Here is a 20,168-nt window from a genome sequence, read left to right on the forward strand (position 1 = left end):
ACTAAGCAGAAAGTCATTGACGTCATTCGAAATGCAAATACTAATATATTATTTAATAAAAATGACCGAAATGAAAAATAATTCATCATCATCATTTAAGACTGATTATGCCTTTCAGCGTTCAGTCTGGAGCATAGCCCCCCTTATACAGTTCCTCCATGATCCCCATTCACTGCTAACATTGGTGCCTCTTCTGATGTTAAACCTATTACTTCAAAATCATTCTTAACCGAATCCAGGTACCTTCTCCTCGGTCTGCCCCGACTCCTCCTACCCTCTACTGCTGAATCCATGAGTCTCTTCGGTAACCTTGCTTCTCCCATGCGTGTAACATGACCCCACCATGTAAGCCTGTTCGCCCTGACTGCTACATCTATAGAGTTCATTCCCAGTTTTTCTTTGATTTCCTCATTGTGGACACCCTCCTGCCATTGTTCCCATCTACTAGTACCTGCAATCATCCTAGCTACTTTCATATCCGTAACCTCAACCTTGTTGATAAGGTAACCTGAATCCACGCAGCTTTCGCTCCCATACAACAAAGTTGGTCGAAAGATTGAACGGTGCACAGATAACTTAGTCTTGGTACTGACTTCCTTCTTGCAGAAGAGAGTAGATCGTAGCTGAGCGTTCACTGCATTAGCTTTGCTACACCTCCCTTCCAGTTCTTTCACTATGTTGCCATCCTGTGAGAATATGCATCCTAAGTACTTGAAACCGTCCACCTGTTCTAACTTTGTTCCTCCTATTTGGCACTCAATCCGTTTATATTTCTTTCCCACTGACATTACTTTCGTTTTGGAGATGCTAATCTTCATACCATAGTCCTTACATTTCTGATCTAGCTCTGAAATATTACTTTGCAAACTTTCAATCGAATCTGCCATCACAACTAAGTCATCCGCATATGCAAGACTGCTTATTTTGTGTTCACATATCTTAATCTCACCCAGCCAGTCTATTGTTTTCAACATATGATCCATAAATAATGTGAACAACAGTGGAGGCAGGTTGCAGCCTTGTCTTACCCCTGAAACTACTCTGAACCATGAACTCAATTTACCGTCAACTCTAACTGCTGCCTGAGTATTCATGTAAAGACCTTTAATTGCTTACAAAAGTTTGCCTCCTATTCCATAATCTTGTAGAACAGACAATAACTTCCTCCTAGGAACCCGGTCATATGCCTTTTCTAGATCTATAAAGCATAGATACAGTTCCCTGTTCCACTCATAACACTTCTCCATCATTTGCCGTAAGCTAAAGATCTGGTCCTGACAACCTCTAAGAGGCCTAAACCCACACTGAATTTCATCCAATTGGTCCTCAAGTAATACTCGCACTTTCCTTTCAACAATACCTGAGAAGATTTTACCCACAACGCTGATTAAAGAGATACCTCTGTAGTTGTTACAATCTTTTCTGTTTCCATGTCTAAAGATTGGTGTGATTACTGCTTTTGTCCAGTCTGATGGAACCTGTCCCGACTCCCAGGCCATTTCAATTATCCTATGTAGCCATTTAAGAAAAATAATTTTGAAATTAATTTAGAAACTTATTACACTTTAGACAGCTATTCCTGCTACTCTCTTACGAAAGCAATGACACCTTGACATACGTCATCAGCAGTACAGTTTTCCCACGATCGGATTGCGTAATGTTTTACAGAAAGTAATATGAAATTTCACATATGTCCCCTTTATTCCCACTGCAACATAATAACAAGAGAGCCTTTCAGATGCCGCCACAAATAAAAGCCCAGCGGGTTTAGGTCCGGTGGAGGCCAGGCAGTCGGTCCATCTGTACCTATCAGTCTGTCACCGAATATGTTATTTAGAAGCCGACGGACATCAACACTAAAATGAGAAGGTGCTTCATCGTGTATGAAATACATGTTTTCAGAATGAGATTTTCACTCTGCAGCGGAGTGTGCGCTGTTATGAAACTTCCTGGCAGATTAAAACTGTTTGCCGGACCGATACTCGAACTTGGGACCTTTCGCGGGCAAGTGCTCTACCAACTGAGCTACCCGAGCACGACTCACGCTCGGTCCTCACAGCTTTACTTGTGCCAGTATCTCGTCTCCTACCTTCCAAACTTTACAGAAGCTCTCCTGCGAACAGGTCCCGAGTTCGAGTCTCGGTCCGGCACACAGTTTTAATCTGCCAGGAAGTTTCAAACACATGTTTTGTCGCACATCTCAAGGCACATAGTAATAGACCAGGTAGAATGTCCTCTGCGAAATTATGGTACTCTTGTTTGTTGAGCCTGGTAAGGCTCCACCAGTCAGCAACAATCGCGGCCCAAACATTGACAGAAAGTGTAAGACATTCACAGAAGAGTACCCGCGCAGGAAAATGAGCCGGTGATTGCGCTGCAAATGGTACCGGTACAACTGGTGCTCGTGTAGCAGTCGCGAGACAGTCGTGTGGTCCGAGATGGGTGCTGCAGCTGCAGCTGCGCGTCTTGTGCTGACGCCGTCAGCTGCGCCAACAGCTGCCGCCTGCCCGTCCTTCTATGCCTCCAGCGGTCGTCAGTGTCTGGCTTAAATGCCCCGTGCTCCCTGAGACGACAGTCGGGGGCTTCACAGGTTTTACTGTCGTCACACTTTCGCCCTAGAAACCCTGCCGGTACAAAAGTTGATCGCCAGCGCTACCGCCGTCACCTAATCCACACATCAGATGGGCGCCTGCCACCTCTGCACTTTTGTCCACTAACACTGCACGAGAGACATCTGTGATTAACTCTACGCAGGACCAATGTCGCATGGCGACGCGCATACCTAAAACAGAACACTCGCCGTGTACAACTTAGCCAGACGTCACCCACAGAGCTTGTTCCCGATGATACTAACTTGCTGTGTTTACCAGTAACTTGGAAACAAAGTGTTTCCAGATCCATGTTCATCCAACGTAATTTGTTCGTCTACGTGTGAGGAATATCTCTTGACATTTGTGCCATGTATTTTTGTTACACGGAGTATATCAAACGTGAGAAAAGAGCTATTTAGAAGGCTTTAGTCAAACTACTTATATCGCATGCCCAAAGGACTAGCAGCTGTTGTTTATTCCAGTGAAAGTCAGTTTCCTTACGTTTTATTCTGATATTCATCCCGCGTATGTACCGGGTGATCAAAAAGTCAGTATAAATTTGAAAACTAAATAAACCACGGAATAATGTAGATAGAGAGGTAAAAATTGAGATACATGCTTGGAATGACATGAGGTTTTATTAGAACCAAAACAAAAAAAAGTATTGCTAGACGCGTGAAAAATCTCTTCCGCTCGTCGTTTCGTGATGATAGTGTGCTCAGCCGCCACTTTCGTCGTGCTTGGCCTCTCATGTCCCCAGACCTCTGTCCGTGCGATTATTGGCTTTGGGGTTACCTGAAGTCGCAAGTGTATCGTGATCGACCGACATCTCTAGGGATGCTGAAAGACAACATCCGACGCCAATGCCTCACCATAACTCCGGACATGCTTTACAGTGCTGTTCACAACATTATCCCTCGACTACAGCTATTGTTGAGGAATGATGGTGAACATATTGAGCATTTCCTGTAAAGAACATCATCCTTGCTTTGTCTTACATTGTTATGCTAATTGTTGCTATTCTGATCAGATGAAGCGCCATCTGTCGGACATTTTTTGAACTTTTTACATTACTCCGTGATTTATTCAGTTTTCAAATTAATACTGACTTTTTGATCACCCGGTACTATGGATTTCGAGGCAATGTCGTGTCGCCTTTGTCGGGCTCGTTTCAGGGATCAAATGCCGTAAGTGCTCCGAATCAAGCGAGGCGCCCATAATGCCTATCGCATACAGTTGGATAATTCTTGTCAGACGCTGTCTACTCTCTGCGACAAAACGAGTAACAGGTACCTGAAGATGAGGCAATACTGAAGTCGATACTGCCTGTGTGAGATAAACATCAAAATAATAGCAATGTAAAAAAAATAGCTGCTGTGAAATTGTTTTTATTGGAATAAAGAAAGGAATAGAGAAATTATTTTTCGACGCGCGTCTTCCGCGCTTCGTTGAAGCTCCAGCAACATATTAGGTGCTAGTCGACAGCTTCCATTTCCGAGACACGTACGTAACATTGCTTACGTTCTCCGGTCCCGGCCTGTGGAAGGCAGTTATAAAACACGCCGGTGTTTTTACAGCAAGTCGTGGTGGCGCCAGTAAGCGAGTGCCGGCCCAGACAAGAGCTCATCTTTACTGGCGGCGCAACGCTCGCGCCACATTCCGCTCCGCTTTAAGACGCGCTCTTTCTCCGTTTTCGTGTTGCTCCCCTGCAGTCGGCAGCCCCAGACTTTTAACGGGCACAGAATCCTAGGCCAGGGCACGAGCTGCTGTTGACTTAACCGCCTAACTGGCTGTTTCTCGTGCGCGCTCTTCCGCCTCTGCATAATTTCCCGTGGCGTGACTGGCACAGTTGCGACGAACGCATTCCTGAGTCGTAAAAATATTTCTGTGTTGATTTTAGTTTACGGACCGAAACTAAAGTGAATTAGGACACAAGAAGTAAATCCCCTGTGTTTACATAATCCAACTTCCGTGTATGAAACATCTTCAAACGTTTGATTGCTTTACAAACGTGTGAAGGTGTTAAATGCATACGTTAAGCGTATGAGCGAGAAAACTACTGGAAAAGATCTGAACTTAAGGAAACTGTTGTTTTTTTTTTTTTTTAAATCGGAACTTTGTCCACAAAATTTTTCTCCGCTTACCTTTTACTTATTGTGCATTCCCCCCCTGCGAAATACACTCCTGGAAATGGAAAAAAGAACACATTGACACCGGTGTGTCAGACCCACCATACTTGCTCCGGACACTGCGAGAGGGCTGTACAAGCAATGATCACACGCACGGCACAGCGGACACACCAGGAACCGCGGTGTTGGCCGTCGAATGGCGCTAGCTGCGCAGCATTTGTGCACCGCCGCCGTCAGTGTCAGCCAGTTTGCCGTGGCATACGGAGCTCCATCGCAGTCTTTAACACTGGTAGCATGCCGCGACAGCGTGGACGTGAACCGTATGTGCAGTTGACAGACTTTGAGCGAGGGCGTATAGTGGGCATGAGGGAGGCCGGGTGGACGTACCGCCGAATTGCTCAACACGTGGGGCGTGAGGTCTCCACAGTACATCGATGTTGTCGCCAGTGGTCGGCGGAAGGTGCACGTGCCCGTCGACCTGGGACCGGACCGCAGCGACGCACGGATGCACGCCAAGACCGTAGGATCCTACGCAGTGCCGTAGGGGACCGCACCGCCACTTCCCTGCAAATTAGGGACACTGTTGCTCCTGGGGTATCGGCGAGGACCATTCGCAACCGTCTCCATGAAGCTGGGCTACGGTCCCGCACACCGTTAGGCCGTCTTCCGCTCACGCCCCAACATCGTGCAGCCCGCCTCCAGTGGTGTCGCGACAGGCGTGAATGGAGGGACGAATGGAGACGTGTCGTCTTCAGCGATGAGAGTCGCTTCTGCCTTGGTGCCAATGATGGTCGTATGCGTGTTTGGCGCCGTGCAGGTGAGCGCCACAATCAGGACTGCATACGACCGAGGCACACAGGGCCAACACCCGGCATCATGGTGTGGGGAGCGATCTCCTACACTGGCCGTACACCACTGGTGATCGTCGAGGGGACACTGAATAGTGCACGGTACATCCAAACCGTCATCGAACCCATCGTTCTACCATTCCTAGACCGGCAAGGGAACTTGCTGTTCCAACAGGACAATGCACGTCCGCATGTATCCCGTGCCACCCAACGTGCTCTAGAAGGTGTAAGTCAACTACTACCCTGGCCAGCAAGATCTCCGGATCTGTCCCCCATTGAGCATGTTTGGGACTGGATGAAGCGTCGTCTCACGCGGTCTGCACGTCCAGCACGAACGCTGGTCCAACTGAGGCGCCAGGTGGAAATGGCGTGGCAAGCCATTCCACAGGACTACATCCAGCATCTCTACGATCGTCTCCATGGGAGAATAGCAGCCTGCATTGCTGCGAAAGGTGGATATACACTGTACTAGTGCCGACATTGTGCATGCTCTGTTGCCTGTGTCTATGTGCCTGTGGTTCTGTCAGTGTGATCATGTGATGTATCTGACCCCAGGAATGTGTCAATAAAGTTTCCCCTTCCTGGGACAATGAATTCACGGTGTTCTTATTTGAATTTCCAGCAGTGTACTTTCCTCCACAGTTGATACTCGGCTCCTAACGGCCTGTCCACTTCTGGAAGCAGTCTCCGTTCGGCTCCTGCTGGACTGCGTGAAGCGCCGTCACCCAAATTTTCTTTTCCCCGTGTATCTCTGCAACGGTGTTTTCAGCTTTGGAAATAAAAAAAAAATGCGCTGTGACAAGGTACGCAGAGTACGTAGGATGACACGGCACAGTGGTTTCGTTTCTTGTGCAGTAGTCACGCGTCGACAGGGATGAATTTATGGTCGCGTTAGTGTGATGCGAGAGCCACGAATTTTCTCGCTACGTTTTAGGCAGTTTGCTTCTCACACGATCCAACTGAAGTGTTACAATCTTCTGCAATCCTCCGGACAGTCTGTCTTCGCCTGGCACGCACAGTTTCGTTGGCGCCCCTTCTCGAGCTTCGTCAGCACACGTCGCAGGGCGGCCTGAACGAGGCTCGTCAACCGAGGACGGCTGGAGCGCCCGCCACCGTCGCCTTCCTACATCACTCGGTGTTTCTCTGTACAGGTTTTCTCGAGTTTCACGCAAAATTTAATGCAGACGAGTCGCTCGACTACGATTGTCATTTCAAAATTCGCAAACTGTGCGACGTAATGTTCTACTCAATTCGGCACTGAACAACAACTAACAGACATACAACAATGAAACTTTCGGTAGTTTACGGAATTTTTTGAACAGACCTCGTATACTTGAAGTTTTGTTGGAAGTCAGTGTTCCAATTATGAAAGACTGGAGAATTACAGTGTGGATAATTTCTGTTCCACTCCAAACAAAAGCAAGTTTTTTTTTTAACGCATCTCAATATTTATTACGTTATATCTGCTGAACTATGTATCGTATAGTGATATAAATTTTCGGGTACTACCTGTGTTAAATGTAGATACTGTCTGCGTCTCAGCATTGTGTGTGTGTATGTGGGGTGGGGGGAGGGGAGGTAGTATCAGCGCGAAAAATGTTCTAAAAGGTTTGAAATTTTCTTGCCACTCATTCTTCCATTTTCTTACAAATTTCGAGGCGTGCTGGGGTGGTCCGTTCAGCTGTGCTAGGCCGCTGTGGCGGGTTGGCGCAGTGCTTGGAGCGGCAGGACTAACTCGATCCAAACTTTCATCCGTCGTCTAAGTGTGCACATATACACTGTAGATGTTTAAAGCCTGAAAAGGTCTCTGGAACCGTATAGTTACACGAACGGACCTATTTGACAAAGAGACCGGTAGCAGGTAATTGCGGCGGTCTCTGGCTGCCGAACACTTTTTCTACGGCGGTTAAAACCCAGACGCGGCCGCCAGCGGCTAATTAAGGGGGGCCCACCAGTTGCGGACGAGCGTAATGCAGGCAAATGTATGCGCACACATCAGGCCGCGGGCGCCGCTGATGAAGCCGTCACGCGCCCCTTCCACGACTTCCCGACGGCCGCGTCCTCCGACACCCAGCACACTGCCTCGCGAAGCTGCCGCTACCTCGTCACAGCGCTGCTTAAATCTGCAGAAGAAGCTGCACTGCCAAACACTGCATCCGACTAATGTTTATTTTTCTTTTTAAATTAATGCAGTAAATGAAGCAGGCAAGAAGGAATACAAACGTCTCAAAAATGAGATCGACAGCAAGTGCAAAATGGCTAAGCAGGGATGGCTGGAGGACAAATGTAAGGACGAAGAGGCGTATATCACTAGGGGTAAGAAAGATACTGCCTACAGGAAAATTAAAGCACCTTTGGAGAAAAGAGAACGACTTGCGCCAATATCAAGAGCTCAGATGGAAACCCAGTTCTAAGCAAAGAAGGGAAAGCAGAAAGGTGGAAGGAGTATATCGAGGGTCTATACAGGGGCAATGGTTTTGAGGACAATATTATGGAAATTGAACAGCATGTAGATGAAGATGAAATGGGAGATATGATACTCCGTGAAGAGTTTGACAAGCACTGAAAGACCTTAGTCGAAACAAGACCCCGGGAATAGACAACATTCCATTAGAACTACTGATAGCCTTGGGAAAGCCAGCCCTAAAAACACTCTACCACCTGGTGAGAAAGATCTATGATACAGGAGAAATACCCTCAGACTTCGAGAAGAATATAATAATTCCAATCCCAAAGAAACCAAGCGTTGACAGGTCTGAAAATTACCGAACTATCAGTTTAATAAGCCACGGCTGCAAAATAATAACACGAATTCTGTACAGACGAATGGAAAATCTGGTAGAAGCCGACCTCGGGGAGGATCAGTTTGGATTCCGTAGAAATACTGGAACACGTGAGGCAATACTGACCCAACGACTGATTTTAGAAAAGTAGATTAAGGAAACGCAAACCTACGTCTCTAGCATTTGTAGACTTGGAGAAAGCTTTTGACAATGTTTACTGGAATACTCTCCTATCAAATTCTGAAGTTGGCAGGGGTAAAATACAGGGAGCGAAAGGCTATTTACAATTTGTACAGAAACCAGACGGCAGTTATAAGAGTCGAGGGACATGAAAGGGAAGCAGTGGTTGGGAAGGGAGTGAGACAGGGTTGTAGCCTCTCCCCGATGTTAATCAATCCATATATTGAGGAAGCAGTAAAGGAAACAAAAGAAAAATTCGGAGTAGGAATTAAAATCCACGGAGAAGAAATAAAAACTTTGAGGTTCGCCGATGACGTAATTCTGCCAGAGACAGCAAAGGACTTGGAAGAGCAGTTGAACGGAATGGACAGTATCTTGAAGTTAGGATATAAGATGAATATCAACAAAAACAAAACGAGTATGATGCAATGTAGTCGAATTAACCCGGGTGATGTTGAGGGAATTAGATTAGGAAATGAGACACATAAAGTAGTAGATGAGTTTTACTATTTGGGGAGCAAAATAACTGATGATGGTCGAAATAGAGTGGATATAAAATGTAGACTGGCAATGGCAAGGAAAGCATTTCTGAAGAAGAGAACTTTGTTAACGTCGAGTATAGATTTAAACGTCAGGAAGTCGTTCCTGAAAGTATTTGTATGGAGTGTAGCTATGTATCGAAGTGAAACATGGATATAAATAGTTTAGACAAGAAGCGAATAGAAGCTTTCGAAATGTGGTGCTACAGAAGAATGCTAAAGATTAGATGGGTAGATCACATAACTAATGCGGAGGTATTGAATAGAATTGGGGAGAAGAGAAGTTTGCGGCACAACTTGAGTAGAAGAAGGGATCGGTTGGTAGGGCATGTTCTGAGGCATCAAGGGATCACCAATTTAGTATTGCAGGGCAGCATGGAGGGTAAAAATCGTAGAGGGAGACCAAGAGATGAATACACTAAGCAGATTCAGAAGGATGTAGGTTGCAGTAGAGTACTGGGGGATGAAGAGGCTTGCACAGGATAGAGTAGCATGGAGAGCTGCATCAAACCAGTCTCTGGACTGAAGACCACAACAACAACAACAACAACAACAAGAATTCGTTTACAGCAGGTCACGTTCTGGTACAGCATGTCAATCGCAGGCAGCGCCTGTCAATTACTGGTGGCCGGCATCGTGAGCCTGGAGAAAGGCACGCTGGACACTGTGATGTCTTAGAATACATTTACTCACCACTGGTTTCGATCACGGACGATCTTCACAGTGCTAGCACATAAATGGAAACTGAGAGAAAACTGTGAACGTCAACACAAGTTACATCTTCATCAGAACTATTAGTCGTACAATTCCGTGTACTGACGAAAAATATCTGTTGTGAGAATTTCACGTGGCGAACGTGCTGTTTAACCAGGAAAACGTACGCCATTGGTGACTTGCAAACGTATCAAAACTGATGCTTAACGCTGTAATACGCGCTTAACCGTGCGGGAAGCAACGCTGAAGACATTTAAGAGGTGCTCAGGCTCGACAAGGTGCAGCAGGCCGACATCTAAGAGGCGGCAAGCGAACAGCCAAACTAGAACTCAGCAAGTACTTTCAGGGATAGGCAGGCATGACCTCAAATTATGAAGCTGTATAAAGAATATTTATTTCTCAGTGCCACAATTTTTCAGTGCAACATCATGTGATATAAAAATCACATGATAGTATTACATTGTCACACGATATTATAATTTCACATTATAAAATCAAACCGTCCGTTTTGTGGGAACCATTGCATATGAAAATGTAGATAGACATGTACAATATTTTGGAGTACAACAGTCACGTGATGGTATTGCAATGTCACGTGGTACTTCACTGTCACAGGATAGAAACAAACTGACAGTTTGGCAATGACTACAATATATGAAAATATGCGTGGACATATAATGCTGAACAATTATATGGGTCAGTCCAACTACCGCGAATTATTTAGACTAGCAGCAGCAAAACAACTCTATATCGGCAAATCTATATCAGAGGTTTGAGGATACAAGTAATACAAGCAAATGAGGAACTGCATACAGTATTATGTAATGTAATAATCACATGATACTATTACAAAATCCAGTGATATCACCATGTCACAAATTAACAACAGACCAACCATTTAGTGAGAACTACACCGAACGAAAGATATACAAAGAGCGTAAAAACTAAACAACAACGGAAACAATGGCAACGTCAAGTCCATATCAGAAAATCGAGGATACACGTAGTGTAACCGATTGAGATACCAAGGCGAAAATCACTTCTAGTGGTGTCCTGCAGAAACTGCAATTCATCGTATTTTTACAACATGTGTGACCCTAGTATGAATCGCTTACCTATTTTATTGAACTAATCTGCCAGTAATCTGAAACTGACATATGCCCAATACACCTTATATAATCCAACAGCATCAGGCTGGAAAGCCTAACAGTGGATTTAGCAGTCAGGAAATATGTACACATTTTTGATTGTAACCAGATGACACTAACTATGAAATTATTCCTGTATCATTAAAGTGTCAAAGTCTAAAAAGACTTTAGCAAAGCTAATGCAGTGAGCGCTCAGCTACGATCTACTCTCTTCTGCAAGAAGGAAGTCAGTACCAAGACTAAGATATCTGTGCACCGTTCAATCTTTCGACCAACTTTGTTGTATGGGAGCGAAAGCTGGGTGGACTCAGGTTACCTTATCAACAAGGTTGAGGTTACGGATATGAAAGTAGCTAGGATGATTGCAGGTGCTAGTAGATGGGAACAATGGCAGGAGGGTGTCCACAATGAGGAAATCAAAGAAAAACTGGGAATGAACTCTATAGATGTAGCAGTCAGGGTGAACAGGCTTAGATGGTGGGGTCATGTTACACGCATGGGAGAAGCAAGGTTACCCAAGAGACTCATGGGTTCAGCAGTAGAGGGTAGGAGGAGTCGGGGCAGGCCGAGGAGAAGGTACCTGGATTCGGTTAAGAATGTGAAGTAATAGGTTTAACATCAGAAGAGGCACCAATGTTAGCACTGAATAGGGTACATGGAGGAATTTTATAAGGGGGACTATGCTCCAGACTGAACGCTGAAACGCATAATCAGTCTTAAATGATGATGATGATGATGATCATGAGTGTAAAAAGAGGGGTGGGACAGAGATGTGAGTAATATAAGCTCGATGTCTCCACGGCCTTTCCCATGGTATATATATATGTTATTTAATAATTTTACCATGTGTGTGGACGCGTTATGGTATTAGATCCTTAATGACAGTGCAAAATAGATATTGAAAGTTGCTAAAAACATTCCTACGTCATGAAAACGTGAACGTCAGCGTCTGCTTTCCGGTTTGCGGGTGACGGCGGCTGCTCTCCAGTATGAAGATAATGGCCAAATTCTCTAAACGCATGTAAACTGTGGTCTGGACCGACGGTACTGTTCTGCAAGGCGAGTGATTTCAATAGGATGACCATTGTTTGCTAATACCCTTTAGCAAAAAACCCTTCCCAAAGCGTTGGCAGGAAGCAGTACCTCGCAACGAGTACACTGCTCTGGAAAAGTTTAGTGTGAGGCAGATAAACCAAGGTAACGTGTTGACTACTGTGCGGAACTGAATGAAAGTTGCCGGAGTTCCCCCAGCCGCGCCCAGAAATCTGGACGTCACCCGACTGTGGCGTCAAATGCGGCAGGCGCAGCAAAGCAACACGTGGCAGCTGAAGCGGCGGGCAGAGACAGCGTGTGTCGCCGAGCAGTAGAGGTGGGCAAACTGAAACACGTAATTGTTTCGAAACAAATGAAACAGTACAATGTAATGTTCCGATACGTTGTTTCGGAACAGTGAAACAGTTTGTGTTTTGTATTCTAATAAACCTACACATTTTATCATCTTGAATGTCTACTGTATAAGTATGTCCATATAACCACAAATGAGGTGCGAGAGCGCTAATCATGTCGCAGAAAGTATGAAACTATCACTTAGGCGTCTTGGCAGTTTCGTATTTCCTGCAGCAAATGCGCTGCTTTCGTGTCGCGTGACTTTCATACTTTTCAATTGGCTGAGGACAGCCATATCTGAAGACAGAAGAACCACCACGAACGGAACTGGAGGTGGGAGCAAACTGCAGAAACACACATTCCGTTAGTATGGGTAATATACCCATCCTGCTAATTTCCATCTACACAAGGGGAATCATTGTGGATAATAGGCACAGTGACTATAGACTCACAAATAAAGCCAAATAATTCGTATAAATAACGAAATATAACAGAAATTTTTTTTGTCTTTCAAGGTGTTTCGAACCGTTACTATAAATTCACCATGCTTCCCAGCCCTTCCCGTACAGCATTACACTATCAGTGATATGTCAAACAAATTGCTTGCAATTATACCTACATCAAATTTATGTATATGTCTAATAACTGTCACTCTACGCCTTTTTTTATTCAAAATGTTGTAGGCTTACTTGCGGTTTCTTAATATGATTACTGTACACGAACAGAGAAGCGTATGTTATAAAAAAAGTGTAATTTAACTGAATGATTTTCACATATTTATTATTTTGAATGCGAATAGTATGCGTTTTTTATTGTTTGGTTAGTGTTTATAAAGCAGATGTTACGCCATTTCGAAACAGGACAGTCAGCTAGAAACGAAGCTTCATTTTCGGATATCTTAAGCTTCATGCTATAGCTTGTCAAAAAGATTTCGACACTCTTTGAAAGTGTTTCACGAAGTGGTATGTTGTGTTTCAGTACCTGTGCCGAGCCCGAATCTCGTCCGACACAGAGTGGAATGAAACATCACTGTTTCGATACAATTAGTCCGTTCCAGGCACAGGTGGACCGAAACAGCCTTATTTTGAAACAACGATGCAGTTTCTGTGTCTGGCTCGAGATCGAATCTGGTCCGAGACAGGGGCGGAATGAAACACCACTGTTTCGAAACAGTGAACCACAACCGTTCCGAAACACTGAAACAGTTCCACGTATCGATACACTGTATCGAAACATAGAAACAGTGGCCAAGTCTACTGACCAGTACTTTGCAGCAGCGGGTGACCGCCAGCTGCAGGCGGAAAGGGACACCGCGTGTGAGGGCGCCTGCTGCCGCGACCGCACCCGCACAGCAGCAGGGCGGGGTGTGCGCGGGGGTGGGGGTGGTCGCTCCGTCCGACGATCGCTACGCTGCCTTCCCCTGACACACGCACCAAGAGCACAGGCATTCTCGGTGTAGTGAAGTAGCCCAAATTTCTTAATACAGGCACGGCTTCCGGTCCGGGCAGCATATCACTCAGGTTCCTTTCAGAGCATCCTGATACAACAGCTCCATATGTACCAACGATATACAGCTGCTCGCTCATCGAAAGATTGGAAAGCTGCATAAATCGCACCGATACCCAAGAGAGGAAACAGGAGTAATCCTATATCTACATCTACATCGACACTCAGCAAGCCACCTGACGGTGTGTGGCGCAGGGCACCTTGAATACCTCTATCGGTTCTCCCTTCTATTCCAGTCTCGTTTTGTTCGTGGAAAGAAGGATTGTCGGTATGCCTCTGTGTGGGCTCTAATCTCTCTAATTTTACCCTCGTGGTCTCTTCGCGAGATATACGTTGTTGTTGTCGTTGCGGTCTTCAGAGCTGAGACTGGTTTGATGCAGGCATGCCCTCGCGAAAAATTACGGCCGTAGTTTCCCCCTTGCTTTCAGCCGTTCGCAGTACCAGCACAGCAAGGCCCTTTTGGTTAATGTTGCAAGGCCAGGTCAGTCAATCATCCAGACTGTTGCCCCTGCAACTACTGAAAAGGCTGCTGCCCCTCTTCAGTTGCCATTCCCTGCACCGTGCGTCAATTCGCTGCAGGTCCTCATGCATTTCAGTACAATTTTCCATTGTCACAACCTCTCGGTATACCACAGCATTATCCGCAAAAAGCCTCAGTGAACTTCCGATGTCATCCACAAAGTCATTTATGTATATTGTGAATAGCAACGGTCCTACGACTCTCCCCTGCGGCACACCTGAAATCACTCCTAATTCGGAAGACTTCTCTCCATTGAGAACGACATGCTGCGGTCTGTTATCTAGGAACTCTTCAATCCAATGTCACAATTGGTCTGATAGTCCATATGCTCTTACTTTGTTCATTAAACGACTGTGGGGAACTGTATCGAAAGTCAAGAAACACGGCATCTACCTGGGAACCCGTGTCTATGGCCCTCTGAGTCTCGTGGACGAATAGCGCGAGCTGGTTCTCACACGATCGTCTTTTTCGAAACGTATGCTGCTTCCTACAGAGTAGATTTCTAGTTTCCAGAAAAGTTTTTATACTCGAACATAATACGTGTTCCAAAATTCTACAACTGATACACGTTAGAGATATAGGTCTATAGTTCTGCACATCTGTTCGACGTCCCTTCTTGAAAACGGGGATGACCTGTGCCCGTTTCCAATCCTTTGGAATGCTACGCTCCTCTAGAGACCTACGGTACACCGCTGCAAGAAGGGGGGGCAAGTTCCTTCGCGTACTCTGTGTAAAATCGAACTGGTATCCCATCAGGTCCAGCGGCCTTTCCTCTTTTGACCGATTTTAAGTGTTTCTCTATCCCTCTGTCGTCTGTTTCGATATCTACCATTTTGTCATCTGTCCGTTAAAATACAGATCCATATCGTTAGTGTCGATTTGCAGCTCGGTTTTGGAACGTATTCTGTGTTCGAACAATATGAAATACCTCAAAGAAAACGATATATTCACAGATATTCAGCACGGATTCAGAAAATATCGTTCTTGTGAAACACAACAAGCTCTTTATACTGATTCAGTAATGACTACTATCGACGGCAGTTGTCAAATTGAGTCCGTATTTTTAGATTTCTAGAAGGCTTTCCACACCTTTCTTCACAAGCTTCCTCTAATCAAATTGCCTGCCTATGGAATATTGTATCATTTCTACAACTCAGCTAAATCACAGTTCGTAGTAATTGACGGAAAGTTATCGACTAAAACAGAAGTAATATCTGGCGTTCCCAAAGGAAGTGTTGTAGGCCCTCTGCTGTTCCTGATCTATATAAACGGCGTAGGAGACAATCTGTGCAGCCCTCTTAGATGCTAGCTGATGATGTTGCCTTTTACCGCCTTGTAAGGTCATAAGATGATCAAAACTAACTGCAAGATGATTTAGACAAGATATTTGTATCGTGCAAAAAGTGGCAATTGACTCTAAATAATGAAATGTGAATTTATCCACGTGAATAGTAAAAGAAATCCATTAAATTTCGCTTACACGATAAATCACACAAACCTTAAAGGCTGTAAGTTAAACTAAATACTTAGGAATTGCAATTACGAACAACTTCAGTTGGAACGATGACATAGATAATATTGTGGTTAAACCAAACCAAAGACTGCGATTTGTTGGTAAAACACTCAGAAACTGCAGAAGGTCTACTAGAGAGGCTGCTTACGCCACGCTTGTCTGCCCTATGCCGGAGTACTGCTGCGCGGTGTGGGATCCGCAGCAGGTGGGACTGACGGACGACATCGAAAAAATTCAAAGAAGGGCAGCTCGTTTTGTATAATCGCGAAGTAGGGGAGATAGTGCCACAGACAAGATGCGTGAGTTAGGGTGACAGTCATTGAAATAAAGGCGTTTTTCGTTGCAGCTGAATCTTCTCGTGAAATTTCAGTCACCGACTTTCAACTGCGAAAGCGAAAATATTCTGTTGGCTCCCACCTCAACAGCCAGAAATGATCATCATAATCAGAGAAATCACAACTCGCACAGAAAGACTTAAGTGTTAGTTTTTCCTGGGTGCTGTCACATAGTGGAACCGTAGACACATAGCTCGACAGCTCGAAGGCGGTACGATGAACCCTCTGCAACGCACTAATTGTGAATCGCGGAGTAATCGTGGAGATGTAGAGGTAGCATAGGAGCTGGAGCGACGACCAGCGTGGTCGCGTGCTCTTCTCGGGGGAGAGAGAGAGAGAGACAGACAGAGAGAGAGAGCGTCTTTTTTCCTCTTTAACTTTGGACGGTTTTCCACTCCACTGGGTCAATGTGAGTGTCGTTTGAAAGTAGCTGGGTTCATTATTGGTACAGAAGAAATGACAATTTTAACCCCGTGTCGCGGGCCACAGCGAAGCTGGCGATAGTTATTTAGCGTGATAGCTGGGTACGTCTTAAAATCCAGTATCGGATTTTGGAATCTCTCTCTGACCATGATCTAACTGAAATCTTCCCGTATCACCCGGCCTTTTCCAAATATAGCTCCTCCTCTTGTGCTTCTTGAACAGAGTGAGTATTCGCTGTTATTAGCCGAAATTTATTACAGAACTGAATTATCTGCTCTCTCATTCCTTGTCCCAAGCCCATATTCTCCTGTAACCATTTATTCTACACCATCCGATACAACTGTATTCGAGTCCTTCATGATTATTACATTTTCATCTCCCTTTTAGGTACTGTATTACCCTTTCAATATCTTCATATACTTTGTCTATCTCTTCATCTTCAGCTCGAGACGTCGGCATATATACCTGAACTACCGTTGTCGGTGTTGGTTTGCTGTCGATTCTGATAAGAACAATCCTATCACTGAACTGTTCACAGTAACACACTCGCTGCCCTGCCCTCCTGTTCATAACTAATTCTACTCTTGTTATACCATTTGCTGCTGCTGTTGATATTACCGTATATTCATCTGACCAGGAATCCTTGTCTTCTTTCCACTTCACTTCAGTGGCCTCTAATATTCGTAGATTGAGCCTATGCACCCAGGTTATGCCAAGGAAATATTTCGCAGATGACAATGCTCCGTCCCACAGCTTGGACTCTTTTTGGAAATTTGTGGTGAGGTCGTATGAGACCAAACTGCTAATCTAACTGCTTAATCTAACTTAAACTAACTTACGCTGACGACAACACACACACCCGTGCCCGATGGAGGACTCGAACCTGCGACGGGGGTAGCCGCGCGAACCGTGGCAAGGCGCCTCAGACCGCACGGCTAGCCCGCGCGGCTCGGACTCCTTCGACGATGCAGCGGCCATCTGTCCACTGAAGCACAGAGCGCGGTTCTTCTTAAAAGGCCTCCTGTCACGACTCCGCAGACGTCCAGCTGGAAATTACAGCCTGTGAGCAGCAGTCAGCACGGGAGCGTGAACCAGCCGCTTGCACCGGAGTTCCGTACGCGGCAGCCATTAAGGAGGCATCGGTGGCGGCAGCGTGGTTCACCGGGGCGGTCCGTCGTTCTGCAGCACTGCAGCCGTCGCTAAAGCCCGCCACGCACCACAATTTCCTCGGCGCCGCTTATGGATAGCGCCATTTTGCCATGCACGGTATACTTTGACCACGACGGCACGGCAAAAGCTTACAAACTTGGCCGCTCTGGACATGCCTCCATCTTTGGCCCGATAGCCAGGACTGTACCCTTTTCGATGTTTCCGCATTACGACAACGACTGCACGGGAATGCAGTCTCGTGACTGCCAATATTTCGACGGGGGAGGGGGGGGGGACATCCTTCAGTTCACAGAGCCATCCCGAAAAGCACACACACACACACACACACACACACACACACTGTATAACACCAGTACCATCACACAACCAAAATTACCGACGTCAGAAGTTACCGACAGAGAAAATTCGTAATCAATGGTTGGGGTAGCATTTACTCTGTGTCTCTGTTTTTTCACAGGAGAGATAGCAGAATCCCACTCACAAGTTAAACAAAACCCTCCACCTCTATTTGTAAGAGTATTCGCTAACTTAATTTCTACTGCATCCGTAGTAACACTATCCCAGTAGCTGAAAGTCCATGCCACAATCACCATGTTGTTATATTCCAAAGGATGACTGCCGCCCAGACGATGTTCTCCAGTGGCGGATATTCTAGGTGACGCCACATCGGAGACTTGCGAGTCGATGATGATGAAAGACACACAACAGCCAGTCCCCTGCGGAGAATCGAAGCCCGGCCCCCTGCGTGGTAGGCCGTAACGCTACGGAGACGGACTCGGTCGCTGTGAGCTTACGCTCACTAGACCGGCCCTCCACCGTCCTGGCAGTCGACTGATACACGACACGACGCAACTGCAAGGAACACTGGAGACACCCGCATTACGCAAAGCAAGATGATCCATCCTTTGCGGAACCTGAGAGGATCCTAATCTTAGATCCTGGCGAACAAAAACATTTCGCATTATATCTAAGCTAAATACTACCAGTCCTGTAGGAAACTCAGGTCTCACAACAAGTGCACAGTTTCCCGCGTTCAACCCCCCCCCCCCCCCACCCCCCAGCCCCACACACACACACACACACGTGCACGCTTTATTCACTGAGGTGACAGAAGCCGTGGGACAGCTGCTTTTGAGTGGCGTAGTGCGTCAGCTCGCAGCTCGACGTACCACCGACTCAGCGAGTCGCCGGAAGTCCCCACCAGGAACAGAAATATTGCGCCGTGCTGCCTCTGTACCCGTTGACAACTGGTAAAGAGTTACCGGTGCAGTATTTCATGCACGGACTCACCTCTCCGTTATGACCCATAAAACTTGTAATGTTGCTTAAAATCCATTGCAAAAATTTTTTTTTATTATTCATATGACCGGTTTCGGTTCATTCAGAACCATCTTCAGATCTGATATGACGTAGCATGTGAAAGTTGCTGGCTGTGGACGGGTTACTGCTGTAACTGAAATATCAGATGATGGTTCTGAATGAACCGAAACCGGTCATATGAATAATAAAAAAAATTTTTTTGCAATCAAGACGGATTTTAAGCAACATTATAAAATCACTGATTGCTGTTATCCCATAAGACATTATGTCTGTTTTTGCAAAGCCATAAAACTTGGATGGTATTCATATCGGGAGCCCTGAGTGACCAAACTACTTCCTCGAACTGTCCGGAATGTTCTTCAAACCAGTCGCGAACAGTTCCGGCCTGGTGATATGGCGCGTCGTTGTTTCGGAACAAGAAGTCCGTGAGTGGGTACAGATGTCCTCCAAGTTGCTGAACATAGCAATTTCCAGTCAATGATCGTGTCAGTTCGACCAGAAGAGCCAGTCCATTGCATGTAGACACAGCCCACACCATTATGCATGTGCACAGTGGCTTGTTGGCAGGGCAATGGCCTTGCCGCAGTGGATACACCGGTTCCCGTGCGATCACCGGAGTTAAGCGCTGTCGGGCGTGGTCGGCTCTTGGATGGGTGACCACCCAGGCCGCCATGCGCTGTTGCCATTTTTCGGGGTGCACTCAGCCTCGTGATGTCAACTGAGGAGCTACTCGACCGAATAGTAGCGGCTTTGGTAAAGAATGCCATCATTAGGACCGGGAGAGCGGTGTGCTGACCCCACGCCCCTCCTATCCGCATCCTCCGCTGAGGATGACACGGCGGTGGGATGATCCCGATGGGTCACCTGTGGCCTGCAGACGGAGTGGTTCGTGTTGGCAGCCACACGCCTTCGTGGGGTCTGCGCGACACTCGTACGACACCACCTGCTGTTACCAACTCACATCCGGACTCATCCGACCGGGCCACGGTTTTCGGGTCGCCTGGGGTCCGAGCCATATGGTCACGAACCCAGGAGGGACGGTGAAAGCCGGTGTCGTGATGTT

General features: G+C 46.2%; 1 protein-coding gene and 1 pseudogene across 1 annotated transcript in view; both read left to right on the forward strand.

Annotated features, from left to right (window-relative positions):
• Window positions 1-20,168, forward strand: part of LOC126106274 (activating transcription factor 3) — a 609,251-nt gene that overhangs the window by 529,978 nt on the left and 59,105 nt on the right. The gene's annotated exons all lie outside the window — the stretch shown is intronic.
• On the forward strand, window positions 19,673-19,790 carry LOC126107156 (5S ribosomal RNA; annotated as a pseudogene).

The sequence above is a fragment of the Schistocerca cancellata genome, chromosome 10, assembly GCF_023864275.1.
Source record: "Schistocerca cancellata isolate TAMUIC-IGC-003103 chromosome 10, iqSchCanc2.1, whole genome shotgun sequence".
Classification (NCBI taxonomy): Eukaryota; Metazoa; Arthropoda; class Insecta; order Orthoptera; family Acrididae; genus Schistocerca; species Schistocerca cancellata.